Here is a 6,296-nt window from a genome sequence, read left to right on the forward strand (position 1 = left end):
TTCTTGACGCCGGCTTCCGGCAAGCTCATTGCCGGAAAGGCTTATGGCGAAGAACTTCGTTGTTCTTGACGCCGGCTTCCGGCAAGATCGTTGCCGGAAAGGCTTATGGCGAAGAACTTCCTCGTTCTTGACACCGGCTCCCGGCAAGATCGTTGCCGGAAAGGCTTATGACGAAGAACTTCGTCGTTCTTGACACCGGCTCCCGGCAAGATCGTTGCCGAAAAGGCTTATGGCGAAGAACTTCGTCGTTCTTGACGCCGAAAAGATCGGCCCTAAGGGCGTTGCCGGCCCCCGGGCCATAACTGCGTTCAAACATAGCAAGTGATTAGCATCCGAAGTGCACTCAACTTGCTCGCGAATTTCGACTTTTGCTGCATATTCCCTATGCCTGCTGGAATGCTTTCCGGTGCGTACGATCCAGCCAGTAGCGCTTGAGGGAACGGGCCCTTAGCGGCTATTCGGGAACAATGCCTCCCGGAAAGGTTTACCTTCTTGGTTCTAGCGCAACCGCACAAGTTGCCGAGCGGACTCGAGGCAACATGGAGCGCAACTAGCCCCGAGAAGGCTCCTCGGCATACAGGTCTATGCAGAAATCTCAAATAAATAGCGGATGCTATCTTCCTGTTCAACCTCTCTTTGTACGTCCACCCTACGCTTTCTAGGGAAACTTGCCGGTGCAGGCACCCTTGCCGCGAGCGCCGAGTGCGGAACTTCAGCAGCCTGCTGGCGGGGTCGCTACCGACAAGAAATCTTGTCGCAACTAGTTGCAGCTTGCTTAAGTTGTTGAGCGGACTCGAAACAAAGTAAGGGCGCTAGCGGCTCACTTAAGTTGCTGAGCGGACTAAGCAAAGTAAGGGCGCTAGCAGCTCACTTAAGTTGTTGAGCGGACTCGAAACAAAATAAGGGCGCGACTAGCTACAAGTTGATTCCTCCGCGCACAGGTTTTCCGTACAAAGAACAAGATCTCCGAGGCGGATAACCTTATATAGTAAGGAAATATCTAAAGTTTTGCATGACTTAGCTTTTCCCGTCGCCGCACTAGCGTCGTTCTTTTGCTAGCACGCTCCTTGGGAGCCATGACGATGAAGATCTAGCTTGCGTGCACGCCGGATCGGGTTCGCACGATCTCGACGCCCCCTACCTGGCGCGCCAGAGATGTCGGGGGCGATGTTGATTCCCGCCAACACCTATGGGGACAGGGCCCCTTTTCGGTTCGGTGGGGGGCGGAGAGCGCACAAAGAGCGGATCGAGGCAGTGCACGCGGGTGATTTTACCCAGCTTCGGGCCGCACAGATGCGTAAAACCCTACTGCTGCTTGTTTGTATATATTGGATTCTTGCTCAGGAGCGATGGACGCTGCCAGACTGAGCTTGAGAGTGTTCCTGGTGTTGAACGAGCCGAACTGGCCGAGCCTCTGAATTTTCCGAACCCCTTTCTACGTTGCGCTTGGGCCTCCTTTTATACTCTCAAGGGGTCACCGACAGGGGGTAACGTAGACAAGAAGGGTAAAAATGGAAAAGGATGCGGTAGGTGCAGCTACCGCTACTATGGATACAGTGCGCCCTACCTAACTCTGACGGCAGGGGACAAAGGCATTAAATGCCTGTCTGAGTCTCCTAAACAGTGCAAAGGGTGACCGTTAGGAGTGCCACCGTTTGCCACGATGGGCTTCTCCTCATCTCCGCTTGCCACCACGTACCCTTCTCCTCATCTCCGCTTGCCACCACGTACCCCTAGCTGCACGGCCTCCCGCCACGTGTGCTTGGGAGAGTCCCAGAGCGACACGTTAGCAGGTAAGCTGGAGCGCGGGCGCGAAGTGGGGGTTTCCCGCGGCAAGCTCCTTGCCGCGGCTGTCGTCTTGTCGCGTCCGGAAGCTTGTCGCTCGCCGGTTCTTGCCGGGACGCAGGGCGCATCGTGGCAAGCTTTCTTGGTATGTCTTGAGTGGCCTTCCCGGCAAGCTCCTCTTGCCGAGGTCTTGTCTCTTCCCGGCAAGCTCCTCTTGCCGGGGCCTTGGTTGGCCTTCCCGGCAAGCTCCTCTTGCCGGGGCCTTGGTTTGACTACTTTGTTCTTGAATGGTCTTCAAGGGAACCACGGAGGGTCCTGGCGGTCACCCGGCAAGCCTTGCCGCGGGGCGCTGCAACTGCCCGTGCACGAGTTCGGGGTAATAGGGTACCCCTACTCTAGTACACCGACACCGATACCATGCAAAGTTATCCTATTCATACCCACAACATAGTTTTATTTCTCGTTTCTAGTTGGAAGCAAATGTTCGATGTACGTAGAGTCGTATCAGTGGCAGATAGGACTTGAGAGAATATTGATCTTACCTTTAGCTCCTTGTGGGTTCGACACTCCATACTTATCATTTCCACCTTTGGGAATTGCTATGATGATTCCCTGCACTTGGGGATTATCAATGAGTCTATGGTGTCATTTAAATTGTATGAAAATCCATTCACCATATATTTAGAGAGATTTTCTCACCACTGCAAAATCCCATTCTGGGGTTCGCTTGATGAACCACCAAGATCTGAGTTTGAAACATTCTTGACTAGTCTTTGCTCTGGTGAAACTAGGGGAGTGACGCAAGGTAGAATAAAGAGCATTCATTTTCCCGCAATCTAGTACTTTGCATTATTTAATGGAAACTCTATTGTAGGTAAACAAGATTGTAGTAAACTTTGTGCTCCAGATTTGAGCCTCATACGCACTGCTCTCATCGGTGACAGAAGTTATAATCTTGGAGCGATTGTTGCACTCAGATTGCAACACAGCGCTAGTAGTGGTATTTTTATGGTGGAATTTATGCCACACGCTTAGCAAGAGGGTTGGGTGCTTCACCTTTACCATATGACCCTATTTTACCCACGCAGTATTTAGACGTTGACGCTATGAAACGTCATAAGATCCTTAGATGTGAACCCCATAATTTCACCTATAAATTGTTGTTTAATCAAAGTTCTGTTGTGCACACATATTTGCCTACGCCTGTTCTCTTTGATGTTCACAGTAGGGGAAGATATTTTGTTCTTGAGAGCGAGGCCCGAGCTCATAACGCAACTGTTGTTGCCGCACGGCGGGCTGATGCATCCGCACCGAGAGCCTCTGTGAGCTATCACTCCAATCACTATGCAGGCTACTGACTCATTACCAAGATAGGCCAAAAGCCTAAGCTTGGGGGAGTACGTATTTCCACCTACATTACATTCATGTTCACACATTTCATTCTAGTTATCCGTGTCCACACTTTTTCATTGTATCATCCATGTTAAATTTATTTTCTCGCTTTCTTCTTGTGTGTTTGAAAAACTTTGAGAAAATACAAAAATATTTCCTGCTTCTTTTTAATTTTTCTTTCCAGTGTAGTTAGTTGTAATATCTAAAAAGAAAACCCAAAAGGATTTCCTTGTTCTTCGTTTGCTTGTTGGGAGCTTTCCCGTGTAAATAGTTTTTCTCGTTTTTGTTTTTCTCTCTTTAAGATGCTTTCTTTCAGAAAAACCGAAAACTCCAAAAATATTTCAATGTGTTTCTCTAAATTTCTTTTCCCTTTTTATTGAGTCATACCAAGGACAAGACCGTGATGAAAATGTTGAGTGGCTCTCATTTGCATTATTGTTGATCTAACAAAGAGCCCTTATTACCTTGTCTTCTCCTTTTGAATAAATTGTTTGCAGATTCCAGCTTAGTCCATGGGACTCTTACACTATTATTATTTTCATATCGTTCGGTCATGCAAGTGAAAGGCAATAATGACGATATTTGATGAACTGGTCGTGGCAGAGAGAACGGGTATGAACTCGACTTGTTCTGTTTTTGTAAATATGTTTAACCTAGTATCCATGATTCAGCCTATTATGATCAAACATGTTTACAATGACAATTACAGATTATAGTTTCTCATGCCATGCATAAGTAGCTAGGAGTGGATAATGATTTATCTTGGATGTCAACATTGCGTTAAAATGATTGTGATGTAGTATGATGATATGGTATCCTCCTCTGAATGTTCGAGTGGCTTGACTTGGCACATGTTCATGCATGTAGTTGATTCAAAACCAACTTAGCCCGTATGATATTTATGTTCATGATGTTCATATCCTACTTATGGTAGTATCCAATGTTACTTATGCATAATTCATGTTCATGACCGTTGTTTCTCTCTAGCTCGCCGCTTCTCAACCTATTTGCTATCCCTCACTTGTACTAAGCGAGAATTCTGCTTGTGCATCAAAAACCTTAAACCTAAGTTATTCGAGATGAGTCTACCATGCCTACCTATATGCGGTATTACCCTACCGTCCTAAGTAAATTTGCATGTGCCACCTCTAAAAACTTCAAATAAATATCCTTTTTGTTTGCCTGGATTGTTCATAGAGCGACAAGAGGTAGTCGGTATCTTCCATGCTAAGCGGGTTAATCTCACGATGAGTGTTTATTCACTTGTCATTGCACGAGAAGGGGTGGTAATAGGGATTCCCAATCCCAAACTGCAAAAAGAATTGAGCTTACAAATAATCAAACAAAAACTCCTACGAAGTAATAACCTTCACTTTATCGCTTGGGAACCACCACTAACGTGTTTATCAAGGAAGATACCGATAACTGATAGTCGCAAAGTAAACAAGAAGGGTGCATTTCTCAAAATTTCATTTAACTCTGTTTCAAAATCTTTAGCTCTAGCACTGCTGCAAATCACTACTTCCCTCTGCGAATGGACTATCTATTTACTTTTATGTTGTGTCATCACCTTCTAAAATAAGCGCCAGAACCTGAGAGCACTGTTGTCATGCTTATGCATTGTGTGTAGCTAATGTTGGGTGCATCATGACTGGATCTTTTTCTACAATGAATTACAATGTTTAGTCACTGCCTGAACTTTGGAGGTGGTCTACATTTATGTTTTGCGGTCTCAGAAAGGGCTGGCGAGATACCACTATTGTCATATTATATCATGGTTGTTTTGACAATGTGTTGTTGTTTGAGATATCTCATTATTGCTCGCTAGCTGATTATGTCATTGATATGAGTTAATATAATTTTTAAGAGTTATTGTTGACATGGTTAGTTATAATCTTGGCTGAAAACCTAGGTGCTATTTAAGCTTATGTATGCAAACAAGAGCAAAAGAGTTCGTAAAAGTTTTTCTTTTCCACTTTCAGTTTATCAACTGAATTGCTTGAGGACAAGCAAAGGTTTAAGCTTGGGGGAGTTGATACTTCTTCGTCGTACATTACTGCAGGATGCTGCTAATGCGACACTACGATCAGAGACCCTTCGACGAAACTGTGTGCGATGCAATAATCGCAAACGGTGGTGTAAAAGAACCGTCAAAAAAGGTGCAAAACGTTTGCGATGGCGGAGCCATAAAACACGGTTCAGATTTTAGTTGCGTGTGTGATGCAGAGCATACGGTTCGGTCCAATGAACTGTTTGCGATGAGGCAGAACAAAAGAAACGGGCAGCCTGATGAAGGCGTGTGCGATATACAACATACGGTTCACTCGGATGAACTGTTTGTGATTAGGCAACACAAAAGAAACGGTCAGCCAGATCAAGGTGCGTGTGATTGAGGGCATACAATTCAGAGGTATTAACTGTTTGCGATTAGGCAACAAAACAGAAACGGGTCAGCCAGATCAAAGTGTCTGCGATTGATGGCATACACTTCACATGGATGAACTGTTTGCGATTAGCCACAATAAACTGAAATAGTTAGATAGATCAACGTGTGTGCGCTAGACAGGCACACACATTCTAATTAAAATAAGTGTGCTCGATGGTAATGACAAGCGCGCACGGTTGTTGGAACAAGACGTGTGCTGACATTGCCTATTGCGGTGCACCCTATGATGCAAACGCCACGTACGCGGCCGAGAAGGCGTACGTGCCCACGTTACCCTTCCAAGAATAGTGTCGCACTTATAACTGTCGGTAAATTTTGAGCATGCGTCCCGTCACATTCCAAATTGCAAATTTGTTTGCATCGATCAAAACCTAAACGGCTTTCCACTTAGGAGCGTACTACTACTCGGTTATAAATACTACTACTTCAAGATGAGTGCACATTCCTCCTCAACTCCTCATCCACAAAAACAAAGTCATTCATCATCGTTCCCTTTGCGTCTGCCATGACCAGCATGAGTTTTGGGTCGAGAGATTGCCACCAGGGAGATGCGAGCATGGAAGCGGAAGCACGAGAGATGTCCCGCCTCGCCGCGAACGCAGCCGACATGTCCCGCCGCACGGCCGTAGCAGCACAGAGGTCCCACCGCACCGCCAAAACAGCACACAGGTCC

The sequence above is a fragment of the Triticum dicoccoides genome, chromosome 5A (genome assembly GCF_002162155.2).
Source record: "Triticum dicoccoides isolate Atlit2015 ecotype Zavitan chromosome 5A, WEW_v2.0, whole genome shotgun sequence".
NCBI classification, from domain to species: Eukaryota; Viridiplantae; Streptophyta; class Magnoliopsida; order Poales; family Poaceae; genus Triticum; species Triticum dicoccoides.